Below are 21404 nucleotides of genomic sequence, written 5' to 3'. Positions count from 1 at the left end.
AAAATGTTATAAATTGATTTGCATTTTAATGAGGGAAATAAGTATTTGACCCCTCTGCAAAACATGACTTAGTACTTGGTGGCAAAACCCTTGTTGGCAATCACAGAGGTCAGACGTTTCTTGTAGTTGGCCACCAGGTTTGCACACATCTCAGGAGGGATTTTGTTCCACTCCTCTTTGCAGATTTTCTCCAAGTCATTAAGGTTTCGAGGCTGACGTTTGGCAACTCGAACCTTCAGCTCCCTCCACAGAATTTCTATGGGATTAAGGTCTGGAGACTGGCTAGGCCACTCCAGGACCTTAATGTGCTTCTTCTTGAGCCACTCCTTTGTTGCCTTGGCCGTGTGTTTTGGGTAATTGTCATGCTGGAATACCCATCCACGACCCATTTTCAATGCCCTGGCTGAGGGAAGGAGGTTCTCACCCAAGATTTGACGGTACATGGCCCCATCCATCGTCCCTTTGATGCGGTGAAGTTGTCCTGTCCCCTTAGCAGAAAAACACCCCCAAAGCATAATGTTTCCACCTCCATGTTTGACGGTGGGGATGGTGTTCTTGGGGTCATAGGCAGAATTCCTCCTCCTCCAAACACGGCGAGTTGAGTTGATGCCAAAGAGCTCGAATTTGGTCTCATTTGACCACAACACTTTCACCCAATTCTCCTCTGAATCATTCAGTTGTTCATTGGCAAACTTCAGACGGGCATGTATATAGTATATGTAGATATAGGTGTATCTGACGCCTTGTACAACACAAAGTACAAATCGGAAAATAAATGTTTTCCGACTTTACTGTGTGGATTGAGGCTCTGCTGGAGCGTGTGGGTGTGTGTTTGTATGCATGTGTATCCAGCTTGTTATTGTGATATTATTCACTGCTGTGTCATATGCAGTTGACCCCTTACAGTCGCATTGGGGGGATGGGGCAGGAAGGAAGACATGGTTTCCATGACAACCACTATCTTCTTGTCTGAGAGACAAATGTTTATTAGAACGGGGCTAAAAAGACCCTCACAACACGGCAAATGTATTTTCTGGTATTTACAGTATCTCACAAAAGTGAGTACACCCCTCACATTTTTGTAAATATTTGAGTATATCTTTTCATGTGACAACACGGAGGAAATGACACCTGCTACAATGTAAAGTAGTGAGTGTACAGCTTGTATAACAGTGTACATTTGCTGTCCCCTCAAAACAACTCAACACACAGCCATTAATGTCTAAACTGCTGGCAACAAAAGTGAGTACACCCCTAAGCACCGGAGAAGATGGCTGCCGTTTTACAGCCCTCTAACCAATTGTACTATTATGAGTGTTTTTCCGCGTTATTGGTAATTTATTTTGTACATAATGTTTCTGCCATCGTCTCTTATAACCAAAAAGAGCTTCTGGATATCAGGACAGCAATTACTTACCTCGTATTGGACTAATAATTTTTCTTCAACGAGGCGGCCGCGAAGGATATCCTACAGACACCCGACAAGGCCCAAATCCCCGTCATTCGCATGAGGAAGAGATGGAGATATCGTGGACGTAGGTCGGGGTGCCTTGTAAGGATCCGACGGCGAGCGAGTAAACTGCCGCTCCCATCAATCCTATTAGCCAATCTTCAATCATTGGAAAATAAATTGGATGACCTAAGATTACGGTTATCCTACCAACGGGACATTAACAACTGTAATATCTTATGTTTCACCGAGTCGTGGCTGAACGACGACATGGATAACATATAGCTAGCGGGCTATACGCTACATCGGCAGGATAGAACGGCTGACTCCGGTGGCGGTCTGTGTATATTTGTAAACAACAGCTGGTGCACAAAATCAAATACTAAGGAAGTCTCGAGGTTTTGCTCGCCTGAGGTAGAGTATCTTATGATAAGCTGTAGACCACACTATTTACCAAGAGAGTTTTCATCTATATTTTTCATAGCTGTCTATTTACCACCACAAATCAATGCTGGCATTAAGATTACACTGAATGAGCTGTATGAGGCCATAAGTCAACAGGAAAATGCTCATCCAGAGGCAGCGCTCCTAGTGGCCGGGGACTTTAATGCAGTGAAACTTAAATCCGATCTACCTAATTTCTACCAGCATGTTAAATATGCAACCAGAGGAAAAAAAAACTATAGACCACCTTTACTCCACACACAGAGACACATACAAAGCTCTCCCTCGCCCTCCATTTGGCAAATCTGACCATAACTATATCCTCCTGATTCCTGCTTATAAGCAAAAACTAAAGCAGGAAGCACCAGTGACTCGGTAAATAAAAAAGAGGTCAGATGACGCAGATGCTAAGCTACAGGACTGTTTGGCTAGCACAGACTGGAACATGTTCCGGGATTCTTCAGATAGCATTGAGGATTACACCACATCAGTCACTGGCTTCATCAATAAGTGCATCGATGATGTTGTCCCCACAGTGACCGTACGTACATACCCCAGGAAACATCCGCACTGAGCTAAAGGGTAGAGCTGCCGCTTTCAAGGAGCGGGACTCTAACCCGGACGCTTATAAGAAATCCCGCTATGCCCTCCGACGAACCATCAAACAGGCAAAGAGTCAATACAGGACTAAGATTGAATCGTACTACACCGGCTCTGACGCTTGTCGGATGTGGCAGGGCTTGAAAACTATTACAGACTACAAAGGGAAGCACAGCCGCGAGATTCCCAGTGACACAAGCCTACCAGACGAGCTAAACCACTTCTATGCTCGCTTCGAGGCAAGCAACACTGAAGCATGCATGAGAGCACCAGCTGTTCCGGATGACTATGTGATCACGCTCTCCGTAGCCGATGTGAGGAAGACTTTTAAGCAGGTCAACATTCACAAGGCCGCAGGGCCAGACGGATTACCAGGACGTGTACTCCGAGCATGTGCTGACCAACTGGCAAGTGTCTTCCCTGACATTTTCAACATGTCCCTGACTGAGTCTGTAATACCAACATGTTTCAAGCAGACCACCATAGTCCCTGTGCACAAGGACACTAAGATAACCTGCCTAAATGACTACCGACCCGTAGCACTAACGTCTGTAGCCATGAAGTTCTTTGAAAGGCTGGTCATGGCTCACATCAACACCATTATCCCAGAAACCCTAGACCCACTCCAATTTGCATACCGCTCCAACTGATCCACAAATGATGCAATCTCTTTTGCACTCCACACTGCCCTTTCCCACCTGGACAAGAGGAACACCTACAGTGGGGAAAAAAGTATTTAGTCAGCCACCAATTGTGCAAGTTCTCCCACTTAAAAAGATGAGAGAGGCCTGTAATTTTCATCATAGGTACACGTCAACTATGACAGACAAATTGAGATTTTTTTCCCAGAAAATCACATTGTAGGATTTTTAATGAATTTATTTGCAAATTATGGTGGAAAATAAGTATTTGGTCACCTACAAACAAGCAAGATTTCTGGCTCTCACAGACCTGTAACTTCTTCTTTAAGAGGCTCCTCTGTCCTCCACTCGTTACCTGTATTAATGGCACCTGTTTGAACTTGTTAAGAGTATAAAAGACACCCGTCCACAACCTCAAACAGTCACACTCCAAACTCCACTATGGCCAAGACCAAAGAGCTGTCAAAGGACACCAGAAACAAAATGATATACCTGCACCAGGCTGGGAAGACTGAATCTGCAATAGGTAAGCAGCTTGGTTTGAAGAAATCAACTGTGGGAGCAATTATTAGGAAATGGAAGACATACAAGACCACTGATAATCTCCCTCGATCTGGGGCTCCACGCAAGATCTCACCCCGTGGGGTCAAAATGATCACAAGAACGGTGAGCAAAAATCCCAGAACCACACAGGGGGACCTAGTGAATGACCTGCAGAGAGCTGGGACCAAAGTAACAAAGCCTACCATCAGTAACACACTACGCCGCCAGGGACTCAAATCCTGCAGTGCCAGACGTGTCCCCCTGCTTAAGCCAGTACATGTCCAGGCCCGTCTGAAGTTTGCTAGAGTGCATTTGGATGATCCAGAAGAGGATTGGGAGAATGTCATATGGTCAGATGAAACCAAAATATAACTTTTTGGTAAATACTCAACTCGTCGTGTTTGGAGGACAAAGAATGCTGAGTTGCATCCAAAGAACACCATACCTACTGTGAAGCATTGGGGTGTCGTCATGGAGGAGTGGAAGAGGACTCCAGTGGCAACCTGTGAAGCTCTGGTGAACTCCATGCCCAAGAACGTTAAGGCAGTGCTGGAAAATGATGGTGGCCACACAAAATATTGACACTTTGGGACCAATTTGGACATTTTCACTTAGGGGTGTACTCACTTTTGTTGCCAGCGGTTTAGACATTAATGGCTGTGTGTTGTGTTGTTTTGAGGGGACAGCAAATGTACACTGTTATACAAGCGGTACACTCACTACTTTACATTGTAGCAAAGTGTCATGTCTTCAGTGTTGTCACATGAAAAGATATACTCAAATATTTACAAAAATGTGAGGGGTGTACTCACTTTTGTGAGATACTGTATATCTCTACGCATGCATACCCCTTACTCACATAGCAGCTACTTTTCTTTTCCACAATTCTTTGGATGTCTGTGAATAGAAAAAAGAGGGACGAGACTCTGTCTCTCTCTCTCTCTGTCTCTCTCTCTGTCTCTCTCTCTGTCTCTCTCTCTCTTCTCTCTCTCTCTCTCTCTCTCTCTCTCTCTCTCTCTCTCTCTCTCTCTCTCTCTCTCTCTCTCTCTCTCTCTCTCTCTCTCTCTCTCTCTGTTTCTCTCAACAAAGCATCAATAAGCAGATGACTCAGAGTAGTGCTAGTGTGTGACCCCTCGTCATTCCCCCTCTCTCTCTAGATTAGCTAGCATGCAAATGCACAGTGTAGCGCAGCATATTCAGGGAAGATTAGATACCTAGCGTGGTTCAAGGATGAATCCTCCCCTGTGGACTATCATGCACAGAGATGGAGGAGTGTGTGTGTGTGTGTGTGTGTGTGGGACTCAAGCTCTCGTGATGAGGTAGCCCTGCCTATGTTCAAAATCAGTGTCACCCCCTGCCCAAGAGGGAATATGCTCTTGGCCAAGTGGTTAAGACATTGGTTTCTTGAGTGTGACGTGCTGCATGGTTGATCCAGGAGTTTGAGATATTTTCCACCTCTAGTTGGCAGCCTTGTCACAAAATCTGTTTATATTAAAGCACTAGTCCTGATGCTCCATCTCCTCTCTGTTGTTGGGTGTATTAAAGGAGTGTTATATATATATATATATATATATATATATATATATATATATATATATATATATATATATATATATGTGTGTGTGTGTGTGTGTGTGTGTGTGTGTGTGTAATGTATGTGTGTGTGTGTGCCTATGTGTGTGTATGTGTGTATGTATGTGTATACATGGTTGTGTGTGTGTGAGTGTGTGCGTGCGTGTGTGCACAGCACCGTCCTCTCCATCTCACAGCGCAGGACATAAGAGCCTATATATATATATATATATATATATATATATATATATATATATATATATATATATATATATATATATATATATACACACAACAGGTGTCTGTCCTTCCTTGCAGGCATCATCATCAGGATCCAGGTGTGTGTGTGTGTGTGTGTGTGAGGTTCAAGAGAGTACACATCAATAGGGCACACTACATAGGGAATAGGGTGCACTACATAGGGAATAGGGTACACTACATAGGGAATAGGTGCACTACATAGGGAATAGGGTACACTACATAGGGAATAGGGTGCCATTTGGGACGCAGCCTGAGTCTCTGACCTTTGCTTTGCTTTCGACCGTCAAGAGATGGAGGCACAGAAGAAACACCTCTCTAGGAGTCAATCTGTACGTTCTTTCCTCCTCTCCTCTCCTCCCCAAACAATTGTATTCTTCTTTTCTAAAGTGCTTTGCTCTGTAAAGATACGTTTTCAGGTACATGTCAGATACTAGAACACAGTAGACGAAAGCAGTTTGGGTTGCATCCCAAAAAGCGTCCTATTCCTTATATCGGGCACTACTTTTGAACAGAGCCCTATGAGCCTGGTCAAAAGAAGTTCACCATATGAATTAGGGTGCCATTTGGGACACAGATCAAAAAGGTTGCTGTTTATCATGTGTGTGTCAGAAACAGCCATGCGTGTGCAGCTAGTAAGATTAATGTAGTGTTCACATTTGTAATATGTAGCTAGCTCTCCACAGCGAGCCAGTCAGTGGGGTTATAGATAAGTGCCGCACACACACACATGCACGCACACACACTGGTGTTATGGATGAGTGACTCAGGCCTGCTCCCAGCCAGCCACACTAAAGCTGAATAGCAGGATCTGTAAAAGGCTGATACATTAATATCATAAATGATCATTGATCCAAGGACTGGCCTCCCATGGCTGTGACAGCACATCAGATGGAAAGTTAAAGTGTCTGTGTGTATCTGTGTGTACCTGAGTGAACTACAGAGAGGTATTGAGCGAGGAAGGCCTTATGCATGAACAGGGTGTTATGAGCTCTCTGTAGAGTCTGAAGCCCACCATCCTCCCTCCCTCTTCCCCTCTCTTCCTTCTCCCTCTCTCTCTCCTCCCTCTATATCTTCTCCCTCTCTCTCTTCCCCTCTCTTTCTCCCTCTCTCCTCCCTCTACATCTCTTCACTCTCACTCTTCAACCTCTCTCTCTCCTCTCTCCCCCTTTCTCTCTTCCCCTCTCTTTCTCCCTCTCTCCTCCCTCTCTCTCCTCTGTCTACATCTACGCACTCTCACTCTTCAACCTCTCTCCTCTCTCCCCCTCTCTCTCTTCCCCTCTCTCTCCCCCCTCCCTCTACATCTCTTCACTCTCAATCTTCAACCTCTCTCTCTCCCCCCTCAATCCCCCCTCTCTCCTCCCTCTAGATCTCCCCATGCTCTCTCCCGCTCACTCTCCCCCTCACTCTCCCCCTCTCTCCTCTCTCTCTTCCTCCTCCCCTCTCTTCCCCCCTCCTCTCCCTCCCTCTCTTCCTCCTCTCTCTCTGGTGACATTGTGTCTCAGACTAAGCTGTCTGTCTGTGTGGAAGTCCTTTGAGGGTGATGAGAGACAGCAGTGGTTATTTCTCATCAAGGATTACTTTTCTACTATTACAGGTATTCCTTAAAGAGGTAGGGTTTCAAGTGTCTCCGGAAGGTGGTCAGTGACTCCGCTGTTCTGGCGTCGTGGGGAGCTTGTTCCACCATTGGTGTGCCAGAGCAGCGTAGCTTTGACTGGGCTGAGCGGGAACTGTGCTTCCATAGAGGTAGGGGGGCTAGCAGGCCAGAGGTGGATGAACGTAGTGCCCTCGTTTGGGTGTAGGGTCTGATCAGAGCCTGAAGGTAAGGAGGTGCCGTTCCCCTCACAGCTCCGTAGGAAAGCACCATGGTCATGTAGTAGATGCTAGCCTCAACTGGAAGCCAGTGGAGTGTGCGGAGGAGCGGGGTGACATGAGAGCACCTAAAAAAAAAAAAAAAAAACACCAGACAGGCTGCACCGTTTTGGATAAGTTGTAGGGGTTTAATGGCACAGGCAGGGAGCCCAGCCAACAGCGAGTTGCAGTAATCCAGACGGGAGATGACAAGTGCCTGGATTAGGACCTGTGCCGCTTTCTGTGTAAGGTAGGGTCGCACTCTGCAAATGTTGTAGAGCATGAACCTGCAGGATCGGAGAACGACAGGGTGTTGTCCAGGGTCACGCCAAGGTTCTTTGCACTCTGGGAGGAGGACACATTGGCGTTGTCAACCGTGATGGCGAGATCATGGAGCGGGCAGTCCTTCCCCGGCAGGAAGAGCAGCTCCGTCTTGCCGAGGTTCAGCTTGAGGTGGTGATCCGACATCCACACTGATATGTCTGCCAGACATGCAGAGATGCGATTCGCCACCTTGTTATCAGAAGGGGGAAAGGAGAAAATTAATTGTGTGTCGTCTGCGTAGCAATGATAGGAGAGACCATGTGAGGATATGACAGAGCCAAGTGACTTGGTGTATAGAGAGAATAGGAGAGGGCCTAGAACTGAGCCCTGGGGGACACCAGTGGTGAGAGCGCGTGGTGGGGAGACAGATTTTCGCCACGCCACCTGGTAGGAGCGACCTGTCAGGTAGGACGCAATCCAAGAGTGAGCAGCGATGAATGGAAAGAGAGGAGAGATAGAGGGATGAAGAGTGAGGGGAAAAGAAAAAGAGAGGGAGGGAGGGAGAGGGGTGATGAAGCACTGTGGTGGCTGTCCAAAATGTGTGTGTTGGGTTTTGAGCAGGGCAGGGCAAGTTACAAAGGTAGTGTCATGCTGGATGAAACGGCAGGATTTGAGCCCCTCTTGCCCGATATCCTCCGCTCCATATACACAAACCAATCATGTTGGCAAAAAATGCAGTGAAGAAAACACTCTCTGAGTTGACCAAAACATATTTCTTTCTAAACTCTTAGTTTTTTGTTTTTAATAAAGACTATGTTTTAAATGAGAATTAGGCATTGGTCTGAAGCCAAAAAATCGCCTACTCCACCCATGCGCTGCAAATGTTTTCCAACACACAGCTTTGATCTACTACAGTAGCTTTGTTGATCTATTGAACTTCAAACTATGTGTGGGCAGGTTGCTTAGGATTCAAACCTTCTCAAACAGCCTAATTCATTCTCTTAGAGGAGGTGCTCCCACAATAATGTGATTTGTACTGCATGTAAGCTAAAGTATTGGATTCTTCACACACCACACTAATCCCATTCCACTACCCTTTCAAGCTTTTTTTTATTATATGAAAGCATGCTTTGCTTTTATACTTACAAGACCATCATGCTTGATTGAGTGAGCTGTTTTGTTTTGTAGTAATGTTGTGCCTGCCTGTATTTTCTTAAACCTTAATTTTAGCAATACATGTCATTGAGAAAAGCATTTATTTCATGACATCTTTTTTTGGTCAGGTGGTGGTGTGTTGGACACAGTCACTCAAATATAGAGGTCTATGGAGCCTGTCTCCATTCCTGATTTCTGTAACTGTTAGCTTACCTGTGTAATATTGACATAAGCTCTGAAACACTTGTTTTGCAAACATGGTCCTGTTTTATCAATTGCTGTGCTGATCAATGGGCAGTTCATTACCTTTGTCAAATGAATATGTAGCTTAAAGTTATGTGTGCATTTGTATTTATTTTTGCAATAAAGATGGTGACGCTACAATAATACACATTTACAATAGGCCTATATCTAAAAATATACACAGCCTAATGATCACCAACACTAGACTAGGGATGTAGCTCAGTTGGTAGAGCATGGCGTTTGCAACGCCAGGGTTGTGGGTCCAATTCCCACGGGGGGCCGGTATGAAAAAAAAAAAAAAAAAAAACCTGTAAGTCGCTCTGGATAAGAGCGTCTGCTAAATGACTAAAATGTAAATGTAAATGTAGACAATTGAGGAGGGTAAAAAACATTGCCTTGAACATGACAGCGAATCAGTTTACTTGAGTAGTCTGCACAGTCCTCAACCCGATAGAGCATCTTTGGGATGAGATGGAACGGGCTGTTTGCAGCATGAATGCACCAGCTTCCAATCTGCAGCAGCTGCATGATACCATCGCGTACACATGGACCAACATCCCTGTGGAACGTTTCTGACACCTTGTAGAATGCCCCGAAGAATTCAGGCTGATCTGGAGTCAAAGGGGGTACGACTCGGTACTAGATGGGTGTACCTAATAACCTGGCCTGTGTGTGTGTGTGCGTGTGTGATGTGTGTTGTCTTTGTGTGTGTGTGTGTATGTATGTATGTATGTATGTATGTATGTATGTATGTATGTATGTATATATACATACAGTGCATTCGGAAAGTATTCAGACCGCTTGACTTTTGTGTGGTGTGTGTTGTCTGTGTGTGTGTGTGTGTATGTGTGTATGTATGTATATATATATATACATGGGCGGCAGGTAGCTTAGTGGTTAAGAGCGTTGTGCCAGTAACCGAAAGGTCGCTGGTTCTAATCCCCGAGCCGACTAGGTGAAAAATCTGTCTGTGCCCTTGAGCAAGGCACTTAACCCTAATTGCTCCTGTAAGTCGCTCTGGATAAGAGCGTCTGCTAAATGACCTATTTATTTATTATTATTTTTTTTTTACATACAGTGCATTCGGAAAGTATTCAGACTGCTTGACTTTTTCCACATTTTGTTACGTTACAGCCTTATTCTAAAATGTATTAAATTAATTGTTTTCCTCATCAATCTACACACAATTCCCCATAGTGACAAAGCAAAAACAGGTTTTTAGACATTTTTGCAAATGTAAAATGAAAACACACACAAAAAAAACGTATTTGCATAAGTATTCAGACCCTTTGCTATGAGACTCAAAATTGAGCTCAGGTGCATCCTGTTTCCATTGATCATCCTTGAGATGTTTCTACAACTTGATTGGAGTCCACCTGTGGAAAATTCATTTGATTGGACATGATTTGGAACGGCACACACTTGTCTATATTAGGTCAGAGAGCAAAAACCAAGACATGAGGTCGAAGGAATTGTCCATAGAGCTCCGAGACGTGATTGTGTCGTGGCACAGATCTGGGGAAGGGTTCCAAAATATGTCTGCAGCATTGAAGGTCTCCAAGAAGACAGTGGCCTCCATCATTATTAAATGGAAGATGTTTGGAACCACCAAGACTCTTCCTAGAGCTGGCCGCCCTGCCAAACTGAGCAATCAGGGGAGAAGGGCCTTGGTCAGGTAGGTGACCAAGAACCTGATGGTCACTCTGTCAGAGCTCCAGAGTTCCTCTGTGAAGATGGGAGAACCTTCCAGAAGGACAACCATCTCTGCAGCACTCCACCAATCAGACCTTTATGGTAGAGTGGCCAGACGGAAGCCACACCTCAGTAAAAGGCAAATAACAGCCTGCTTGGAGTTTGCCAAAAGGCACCTAAAGGACTCTCAGAGATTCTCTGGTCTGATGAAACCAAGATCGAACTCTTTGGCCTAAATGCCAAGTCTAACATCTGGAGGAAACCTGGTATTATCCCTAAGGTGAAGCATGGTGGTGACAGCATCATGCTGTGGGGATGTTTTTCAGCGGCAGGAACTGGGAGACTAGTCAGGATCGAGGGAAAGATGAACAGAGCAAAGTACAGAGAGATCCTTGATGAAAACCTTCTTCAGAGCGCTCAGTACCTCAGACTGGGGAGAAGGTTCACCTTCTAACAGGACAACGACCCTAAGCACACAACCAAGACAATGCAGTAGTGGCTTCGGGGAAAAGTTTCTGAATGTCCTTGAGTAGCCCATCCAGAGCCCGGATTTGAACCCGATCGAATATCTCTAGAGAGACCTGTAAATAGCTGTGCAGCAACGCTCCCCATCCAACCTGACAGACCTTGAGAGGAAATGCAGAGAAGAATGGGAGAAACTCCCCAAATACAGGTGTGCCATGCTTGTAGCGTTATACCCAAGAAGTCTCGAGGCTGTCATTGCTGCCAAAGGTGCATCAACAAAGTATTGAGTAAAGGGTCTGAATACTTATGTGAATGTGATATTTCCATTTTTTATATGTAAGAAATTAGCAAATATTTCTACAAACCTGTTTTTGCTATGTCATTATGGGGTATTGTGTGTATTTAATCAAATTTAGAATAAGGCTGTAAAGTAACAAAATGTGGAAAAACATGACGTGACATTCAGGCCCTCCCCTACCCAGGCCCGATTGCTTCTGGCCAAAACCCGAAATCAGAAATAACTTCCTCCATTAATAAATCCACAGCTGCTCCTCTTAGTCTGTCACTCGCTCCCTGCGTGCAGGCACCTCGCTCTACATGCACTCTAATCATGGTGGCTCGGAGTCTGTGAGTAACCATAGCAACGTCTCCTTGCTTGGGACGCTCAATGAGACATGAGAGCAGTTAGCTTGTTTGTCATTCTAAACTCAGACAAAACTCAAGGAAGATTATTATTTTCTTTGAAATAATCTCTCCTGTGTTATATTTGACAAGGTTGAAGCACTTCTGACGCCATGTTATGATCTTAGTCAGATACTGTTGCACCAGCCTTCGCTTTGGCAAACCCTCCTGTCCAGCTCAGGCGTTCGGCGTCGCCGGCCTTCTAGCTGCTGCCGAACCTGCTGCTGACAAACGCCCTTCACTCGTCAACCCCGGACTTGTCTCGTCATCATTACACACACCTGGTTCCAATACCCACTCTATCACTGTATATATATACTGTATACATAAATATATATACTCCCTCTGTCATTTGTCTTTGTCGGTCATTATAAATGTTGCTTGTTTTCCAGAGAGGTATATCTCCTACTATTTCCTGAGTACTTTATATTTTGCACTGTGGGTTTCGTCCCGCTTTAAGCTATGGTGCTTGAATAAATTATGTAGTTCTAAACCTGCGACTGCCTCCTGCCTACTTCTCTCTACACCAGTGACAGAATGACTGACCCAAGAAATCAGGAAGCAGCAGGACATCCCAACCTCTCCGCTGTAGGAGCGAAGCTGCGCCACCACGACTCGTGCCTGGAGCGCCTCCGGACTTCCATGGACGAGGTGCTCCGGGCCGTACGCCAACTGCAGGCTACTCCACCACCATCTACATCACCCGGTCCGATCAGCAACGTCCATCTGCCCCTCCCGGAGTGGTTTGACGGCACCTCAGCTCACTGTAGGGGGTTTCTCCTGCAGTGTGACCTCCACCTTGCCTGGACGGGACGGCCTCCGAGAGGGACAAGGTGGCCTTGGTGATCTCGGTGCTGACAGGCCGGGCTCTGGAGTGGTCGCACGCTGTCTGGAAGAGGGACAGTCCAGAAGTGCAGTCCTATGAGCTCTTAATCCAACTCTTCCGTGCCGTCTTCGACCACCCAACGGAGGGCCGAGAGGGAGGTGAGCGTCTCCTCCGTCTACGCCAGGGGTCCAGGACAGCGTCTGAGTACGCTCTGGATTTCCGGATGGTGGCTGCGTCCACTGGCTGGAACGACCAGGCCTGTTGACGGTTTTCCGCAGCGAGCTACAGGCGGACGTCCAGACCAAGCTGGCCTGTCGCGATCAGGACCTCACGCTGGACCAGCTCATCGCCATGGCCATCCGCCTGGATAATCTCATGCGTGCCTGTCGTCCCCATCCCAGGGTTTCTGGTCTCTCCCAGGAACCTCCAGCGAGACTGAGCCCATGGAGGTGGGCACAACACTCCTTCCCCCAGAGGAACGTCAATGCCGCCGTCAACAGGGTCTCTGCTCCTACTGCGGGGAGTCGGACCACCCCTGGAACACCTGTCCCAGAAGGAGAACCAGCCGAAGAAGCGACAGGCCGAGGATCGCTCCTGCACCTTCCCAGGTAGGCATGGACGTGCCTTGCTCCTCTCTGTCCACTCAGCCCGTCCTCCTTCCTGTCACCTTCCCGGACTATCCTGGTCCCACACTGAGTCCTTCCCTAGTGGCCTCAGGTGCTGCAGGCAATTTCCTAGACCGGTCAGTGGCCTTATCATTACGCTTTCCTCTAGTCCCTTTACAACCCCCTATTCCAGACCATGCCCTAGACCACCGTCCTCTAGGGACAAGACTGGTGAGCCAGTCCACGATTCCCATTTCCCCTCACAGTTGATCACAACCACCATGAACTCATCACGTTCCTCATCTTAGACTCTCCTGCACACCACATAGTTTTAGGTCTCCCCTGGTTACAGTTGCATAACCCCAGTATATCGTGGACAGAGAGGAGGTTGTTGGGTTGGTCGCAGGAGTGTCAGGAGAGGTGTCTATCTGTGTCACCTCCTTGGAAATTCCGGACCAGGCCACCCACGTCCCTATCCCGGAGGAAGTGACACCCATTATTCCCCTATTCCGCATTGTGGCTCCTGTCATGTGGAATGTGGATGTGGACATCCGTCGAGCCCTGCGACAGAAGCCCTCACCTGCCCACTGTCCCGAGGGGCATATCTACGTGCCCTCTGATGTGCGGGACCGTCTCCTTGCCTGGGCACACACAGCACATGTTTCGGGAAACCCGGGTATAGCCCGTACTATCGACTGTCTCTCCGCCAAGTACTGGTAGCCCACCTTGGCCCGGGACGTCCGGGTTTACGTCTCTCCCTGCTCCACCTGCGCACAGAGCAAGACCCCTAGACAACTCCCCTTTGGCAAACTCCACCCGCTGCTGGTTCCACAACAACCCTGGTCCTATCTTTCCGAGGACTTTGTCACAGACCTTCCCCCCTCGGAGGGGCACACCACCATCCTGGTCATTGTGGACCGGTTTTCCAAAGCCTGTCATTTGATTCCTCTGCCTGGTCTCCCTACGGCCATGCAGACCGCGGAGGCTCTCTTCTCTCACGTCTTCCGGCACTACGGGATCCCGGAGGACATCGTCCTGTGACTGGAAGGCCTTCATGGAATGACTGGGGGTCACTGTTGAGCTGAATCTCAGGAGTGAGTCAAAGAACTACACTTCCCAGAGTGCACCAGCAGCAGCAAACCGGCTGCTTGTCACCTGATCAATCATTTTCACTGATTTGGAGCACCTGTGAAGGCATGGAGGGGCTCAGTCATTCAGAAGAACAAACTTCAGAGAGAAGACTCCAAGTTCACTCACAGGTTCAGTCCAAAGACGCCAATGGTAAATGGTTAATTCATTTAAGTTATTTAGGTTTATTTAAATGTTTAAAATAATTTAAGTTCATTAAAATGTTTAATTAAAATGGTAACTTTTTGTTCTGTCTTTAAAGGTTTACAACCTAATTTACTGGCTAATTTACTGGACAGACCAATCAACTGAAAGCAAACTAAAAATAAAAAAGATTGAGTCGGACATTTGAGTTGTCCCTGTGTCCTTTGGATGGTGAACAAGAGGAGGACTTGACAGTCACGGTCAGCCTCAAATCCAGGTACCATCCCCAATCAAATGGGCAGGTGGAAAGGGTAAATCAGGAACTGGGTAGGTACCTTCGTAGTTACTGTCAGGACCGACCAGGGGAGTGGGCTGCATTTATGCCTTGGGCAGAATACGCACAAAACTCCCTCCGTCACTCCTCCACTAACCTCACACCCTTTCAGTGTGTTCTAGGCTATCAGCTGGCACTGTCACACCAGCCTTCGCTTTGGCTCCCCCTCCTGTCCAGTTCAAGCGTTCGGCGTCGCCGGCCTTCTAGTTGCTACCGAACCTGCTGCTGGCGAACGCCCTTCCCTCATCAACCCTGGACTTGACTCGTCATCATTACACACACCTGGTTCCAATCCCCAATCTATCACTGTATATATACTGTATACATAAATATATATACTCCCTCTGTAATTTGTCTTTGTCGGTCATTGTAAATGTTGCTTGTTTTCCTGAGAGGTATATCTCCTACTATTTCCTGAGTACTTTATATTTTGCACTGTGGGTTTCGTCCGTCTTTAAGCTATGGTGCTTAAATACAGTTAGTAGTTCTAAACCTGTGACTGCCTCCTGCCTACTCCTCTCTATACCAGTGACAGATACTGTATGACTGTACTGCACAGCAGAGCACCAACAAATGGTTCAGTGTCAAAATGTTAGTGATCAATTTAGTGATACCCAAGCACTACCCATACCCTAGTTATTGATGAAAAACAGGCCCTACCCGGCCCTAACCCAATGTATAATGTCGGGGTCCGTCAGGCTCGGGTTGGGTAGCAGAGCTATACTGAGTTGCTGGTCCAGGTTTTAGAACTATGAGACTCTGTTGAAAATATGTTAGCATTGTCAGAAATGCTACAAATAAGTAGCACATTGTTGGTTCTTAATGGACAAAAATGAGCATGTGAGAATGATAAATTGTACAGTACCAGTCAAAAGTTTGGACACACCTACTCATTCCAGGGTTTTTCTTTATTTGTACTATTTTCTACATTGTAGAATAATAGTGAAGACATCAAAACTATGAAATAACATATATGGAATCATGTAGTAACCAAAAAAGTGTAAAACTGTCACGCCCTGACTCAGGGGACTCTTATATGTTGAGTCAGGGTGTGGTGTTCTATGGTGTGTTTTCTATGTTGTCATTCTAGTATGTGTAGATCTATGTTGGCCGGTGTGGTTCCCAATCAGAGGCAGCTGTCGCTCGTTGTCTCTGATTGGGGATCATACTTAGGCAGCCTATTGGCACTCGTTAGTTGTGGGATCTTGTTCCGTGTTTAGGCTTGTTTTGTGTTAAGCCTTAGGACTTCACGTTTGGTTTGGTTTGTTGTTTTGTCGTGTGTTTATCGTAAATAAACATGTATGCATATCACGCTGCGCCTTGGTCTGACCCGTCCTTAAACGAACGTGACGGAAGATCCCACCAAACATGGACCAAGCAGCGTGCCCAGGAGCAAACACCCTGGATACAGGTGGGGAAGATATGGTCTTGGGAGGAGATATTTGCGGGAAAAGGACCCTGGGCGAAGAAGGAAGCCCAGGCAGGAGAGGAGCAACGGCAACACAGAAGCCGGCCGAGGAGGAAGCCCGAGAAGCAGCCCCAAGAAAAAAATGTGGGGGGGCTAAAGGGGTGGTCGGGGAGCGAGAGAGAAGAGCCCCGACCACTGCACCCGGTGGGTTTCCAGATTGATTCCCTACGACCATGGGAAGAAGAGTGGGAACAGTATTATACTGAGGAGTCGGAGGATGACGACGACGATGAGTTTCTGGTCCCTAATTCGTGGGGGCTCCCAGAGGAGTCCTCACTGGAGGAGGAGTGCCGAGAGAGAGAGAAGGATCGGATCTGCAGGGTAAGAGAGGAGGCCACCATATTACGGGGGCTGATAGATAGAATAGAGCGGGAGAGATCCATTCAAGAGGAGGCACTGCAGGAGGCTCGTAGGGAAAAGGAGGAAGTAGAGGCACAGAGAGAGGAGCTGGTTAGGCAGCATAAGGAGCAGGGGTTAATAAAGGAACCTAGGTATGCAGAGATACGCACTGTATCGCCAGTGCGCATGCACAGCCCAGTGTGTTCTGTGCCAGCGCCCCGCTCGTGTCGTGTGAAAGTGGGCAGCCAGCCAGGACGGGTTGTGCCAGCTCTCCGCTCCAGACCTCCAGTCCGCCTCCACAGTCCGGCCCGGCCCGATCCTGCTCCCCGCACCAAGCCAGTGGTGCGTGTTCCCAGTCCGGCCCGACCTGTTCCTGCTCCTCGCACCAAGCCAGTGGTGCGTGTCGCCAGTCCGGCCCGACCTGTTCCTGCTCCTCGCACCAAGCCAGTGGTGCGTGTCGCCAGTCCGGCCCGGCCCGTTCCTGCTACTCGCACCAAGCCAGTGGTGCGTGTCGCCAGTCCGGCCCGACCTGTTCCTGCTCCTCGCACCAAGCCAGTGGTGCGTGCTGCCAGTCCGGCCCGGCCCGTTCCTGCTCCTCGCACCAAGCCTGTGGTGCGTGTTCCCAATCCGGCCCGGCCTGTTCCTGCTCCTCGCACCAAGCCAGTGGTGCGTGTTGCCAGTCCGGCCCGGCCCGGCCCGTTCCTGCTCCTCGCACCAAGCCTGTGGTGCGTGTTCCCAATCCGGCCCGGCCTGTTCCTGCTCCTCGCACCAAGCCAGTGTACAGTACCAGTCAAAAGTTTGGACACACCTACTCATTCCAGGGTTTTTCTTTATTTGTACTATTTTCTACATTGTAGAATAATAGTGAAGACATCAAAACTATGAAATAACATATATGGAATCATGTAGTAACCAAAAAAGTGTCAAACTGTCACGCTCTGACTCAGGGGACTCTTATATGTTGAGTCGGGGTGTGGTGTTCTATGGTGTGTTTTCTATGTTGTCATTCTAGTATGTGTAGATCTATGTTGGCCGGTGGGGTTCCCAATCAGAGGCAGCTGTCGCTCGTTGTCTCTGATTGGGGATCATACTTAGGCAGCCTATTGGCACTCATTAGTTGTGGGATCTTGTTCCGTGTTTAGGCTTGTTTTGTGTTCAGCCTTAGGACTTCACGTTTCGTTTGGTTTGTTGTTTTGTCGTGTGTTTATCGGTAAATAAACATGTATGCATATCACGCTGCACCTTGGTCTGACCTGTCCTTTAACAAACGTGACAAAAACAAATCAAAATATATGTTCTATTTTAGATTCTTCAAAGTAGCCACCCTTTGCCTTGATGACAGCTTTGCACACTCTTGGCATTCTCTCAACCAGCTTCACCTGGAATGCTTTTCCAACAGTCTTGAAGGAGTTCCCACATATGCTGAGCACTTGTTGGCTGCTTTTCTATCACTCTGCGGTCCAACTCATCCCAAACCATCTCAATTAGGTTGAAGGCCAGGTCAGTTGTGGAGGCCAGGTCATCTGATGCAGCACTCCATCACTCTCCTTCTTGGTCAAATAGCCCTTACATAGCCTGGAGGTGTGTTGGGTCATTGTCCTGTTGAAAAACAAATGCTAGTCCCACTAAGCGCAAACCAGATGGGATGGCGTGTCGCTGCAGAATGCTGTGGTAGCCATGTTGGTTAAGTGTGCCTTGAATTCTAAATAAATCACAGACAGTGTCACCAATAAAGCAACCCCACACCATCACACCTCCTCCTCCATGCTTCACGGTGGGAACCACAGATGTGGAGATCATCTGTTCACCTACTCTGCGTCTCACAACGACACGGCGGTTGGAACCAAAAATCTCACATTTGGACTAATATAATATGCCATTCAGCAGACGCTTTTATCCAAAGCGACTTACAGTCATGTGTGCATACATTTTTACGTATGGGTGGTCCCGGGGATCGAACCCACTACTCTGGCGTTACAAGCGCCATGCCCTACCAATTGAGCTACAGAGGACCACTCATCAGACCAAAGGACAGATTGTCCTGTTGAAAAACAAATGCTAGTCCCACTAAGCGCAAACCAGATGGGATGGTGTGTCGCTGCAGAATGCTGTGGTAGCCATGTTGGTTAAGTGTGCCTTGAATTCTAAATAAATCACAGACAGTGTCACCAATAAAGCAACCCCACACCATCACACCTCCTCCTCCATGCTTCACGGTGGGAACCACAGATGTGGAGATCATCTGTTCACCTACTCTGCGTCTCACAACGACACGGCGGTTGGAACCAAAAATCTCACATTTGGACTAATATAATATGCCATTCAGCAGACGCTTTTATCCAAAGCGACTTACAGTCATGTGTGCATACATTTTTACGTATGGGTGGTCCCGGGGATCGAACCCACTACTCTGGCGTTACAAGCGCCATGCCCTACCAATTGAGCTACAGAGGACCACTCATCAGACCAAAGGACAGATTTCCACCAGTCTAATGTCCATTACTCTGGTTTCTTGGCCCAAGCAAGTCTCTTCTTCTTATTGGTTTCCTTTAGTAGTGTTTTTTTTGCAGCAATTCGACCATGAAGGCCTGATTCACGCAGTCTCCCCTGAACAGTTGATGTTGAGATGTGTCTGTTACTTGAACTCTGTGAAGCATTGATTTGGGCTGCAATCTGAGGTGCAGTTAACTCTAATGAACTTATCCTCTGCAGGAGAGGTAACTCTGGGTCTTCCATAGCGATTGATGGTTTTTGCTGCACTTGAAGAAACTTTCAAAGTTCTTGACATTTTCCAGATTGACTGACCTTCATGTCTTAAAGTAATGATGGACTGTCCTTTCTCTTTGCTTTTTTGAGCTGTTCTTGCCATATAGGGCTATCTTCTGTATACCAACCCTACCTTGTCACAACACAACTGATTGGCTCAAACGCATTAAGAAGGAAATACATTGCACAAATTAACTGTTAACAAGGTACACCTGTTAATTGAAATGCATTCCAGGTGACTACCTCATGAAGCTGGTTGAGAGAATACCAAGAGTGTGCAAAGCTATCATCAAGGCAAAGGGTGGCTACTTTGAAGAATCTAAAATATAACATATATTTTGATTTGTTTTTGTCACGTTCGTTAAAGGACAGGTCAGACCAAGGCGCAGTGTGATATGCATACATGTTTATTTACCGATAAACACGACAAAACAACAAACCAAACCAAACGTGAAGTCCTAAGGCTGAACACAAAACAAGCCTAAACACAGAACAAAATATATTTTGATTTGTTTAACACTTTTTTGGTTACTACATGATTCCATATGTGTTATTTCATAGTTTTGATGTCTTCACTATTATTCTACAATGTAGAAAATAGTAAAAATAAAGGAAAACCCTTGAATGAGTAGGTGTGTCCAAACTTTTGACTGGTACTGTACATTTAACAAAAACTGTTGCACCTCCAAAAATAGTCAATCTGAAATGTTTTAAGTCAATGTTCACTTTATGGACGCTATAGTCTCGTTTTAATCCGACATTAGAATTTGAGCTAGTTAGGCGCAGAAAATACTCTGAAAACTAAATTGCTAATGACCCTATAAATGTGTATGTGGTTCTCGGCCAGATGGCTCAGGGAGGCAGGGAGTGTGTTGTGTACCTCCAATCAAGTTGATTTGCACATTTTCATCGACATTGGTGTCATATTTTCTTAGATGTGATGGTAGGGAGATTTGAAGTTAACATTGAGCTTCAACCAATGCATATTATTTTGCCTGCCTGCCTGCATGCGGTGGTTGGCTGGACTTTTGTAATTAGATCCCAATAGTTAATCATTTATTTGTTGGAGTGAAGATGTAATGTAATAGTTATGTTGTAAGTCATTGTACGTGATATTACTGCCGTGTTCCTCTCTAATCAGACTGCAGCTAGGGACGGACGCTAGTGTGAAATCAGCATCTAGCTCTGTTTGTGTGTCTCTGCGTGTATGTGTGTGTCTGTGTGGGTGGGTGTGTGTGTCTCTGTGTGTGCGGCTGCAGGTATTAGGGACAGAGCTGGGGGTAGTGTGAAATCAGCAATCAGACCGAGGCTGTGTTTCTCTTCTACCTTGACCTTCTAATGACCAGCCTACATGTGTGTCAATCTGATATGCCTTTACAAACATGATTACTTGGTCCTGGTTAACCACACGACTCTGCTGTTGATCTGGCTACGGATCACGGAGGGGGAGGGGGAGGAGAGGAGAGAAGGGGGAGAGGAGAGGAGAGGAGAGGAGAGGAGAGGAGAGGAGAGGAGAGGAGAGGAGAGGAGAGGAGAGGAGAGGAGAGGGGATGGAGAGGAGAGAAGAGGAGATGGAATGGGATTGGAGAGGAGAGGAGAGGAGAGGAGAGGAGAGGAGAGGAGAGGAGGAAAGAACGTACAGATTTAATCCTACAGAGGTATTTCTTCTCTGCCTCCATCTCTTGACGGTCGAAAGCAAATCAAAGGCTACCAATGGTCAGAGACCAGTCTGAGTCCCAAATGGTACCCTATTCCTTATGCAGTGTACTACTTTTGACCAGAGCCCTTGTCAAAAGTAGTGAACTACATAGGGAATAGGTTTCCATGTGAGTCAGAGACTTATCTCTCTCACTGGTGTCTGGTTTGTGACTCTGATTCGGTTTCTACCTTCCTCAGCATTCGTTCCGGCCCAACTTCCTGACCACAGCACACCAG

The sequence above is a fragment of the Coregonus lavaretus genome, assembly GCF_964263955.1.
Source record: "Coregonus lavaretus genome assembly, chromosome: 5".
Taxonomy (NCBI): domain Eukaryota; kingdom Metazoa; phylum Chordata; class Actinopteri; order Salmoniformes; family Salmonidae; genus Coregonus; species Coregonus lavaretus.
This window is presented reverse-complemented; position numbering follows the sequence as displayed.